At 35.7% G+C, this 925-nt stretch overlaps 1 protein-coding gene across 1 annotated transcript in view; it reads left to right on the top strand.

Moving 5' to 3' along the window:
• The window catches only part of APPL1 (adaptor protein, phosphotyrosine interacting with PH domain and leucine zipper 1), an 85814-nt gene that overhangs the window by 34197 nt on the left and 50692 nt on the right, over positions 1-925 (top strand). The gene's annotated exons all lie outside the window — the stretch shown is intronic.

Genomic DNA, 925 nt, shown 5'->3' with positions numbered 1-925 from the left:
AAACAGTAGTTATCACAGGTCAGGATTTTGAGGGAATAATGTGGGGGAAACGCATATGTTATTTTTCCTTTGGCAGCTGTTTGTGACAAGACCTAGAGTCATTAAAATCACATGCCTATGGAAGATATGGAAGAGATGGAATGTTATTCAAAATCATTCTGAATCAATTTTGTTACTAGCTAAAGATAAAATTGTTGATGATAAAGGTTTTTTTTGTGTTAGTAGTGAGAGTGAGGGTGACAAATCACTGCCCGTATCTCAACCCAGCTCAGTCCCAGAGAGAAATATTGGACTAAGTTTTGAAAAAGACGTTTTGGAGATGTCTTATTTGATTTGGACTTCTTGTGTGGCCATTCTGGGTGTGACCCCACTGCAATCATGACAAAACCGCCATTGATTTTTCCAAGATGCAAGAGTACAAGTGTCTCCTACTCTGTCTTCATGTAAAACTATCTAAGATTAACCTCAAATGACTTTCTAGGAAGAGCATCAAAGAAAAGACTTTCTGTACATAACATTTTGTGGTGACAGTATTCTTAAAACTTAATTGTAGAGACTTTGGGAGAACGTTCCATTACCGGAGGAATTTAGTCTCCTTTTTCCTCCTTTCAAAATAAGATTATCTAATACTCAAGTATTGATTGCAGTGTTTTCATATTCTTCTTGAATACAAATATTATTTTTATGCTTTACAGCTCTAACTTGGAAATAGGAATGAAAGATGGAGTATTTTTAAGGGAAAGCAAAATGACAGAGCAGTATTTCATTTCTCTTAATTTGAGGTGCTCAGCTAGGAAGGAGGGACATGTTTCATAATTAAATTGGGGGGGCACATGGCTCAAAGATTATTTGAATTCCTGCAGTTTGATCTGTTAGTAGTCTGGTATCATTCAGTAACTGATTTCCCATTTTTCTCATCTTTTTT

Source organism: Gavialis gangeticus, unplaced genomic scaffold, assembly GCF_001723915.1.
Source record: "Gavialis gangeticus isolate Ggan-Ray unplaced genomic scaffold, GavGan_comp1, whole genome shotgun sequence".
NCBI classification, from domain to species: domain Eukaryota; kingdom Metazoa; phylum Chordata; order Crocodylia; family Gavialidae; genus Gavialis; species Gavialis gangeticus.
This window is presented reverse-complemented; position numbering and strand designations above follow the sequence as displayed.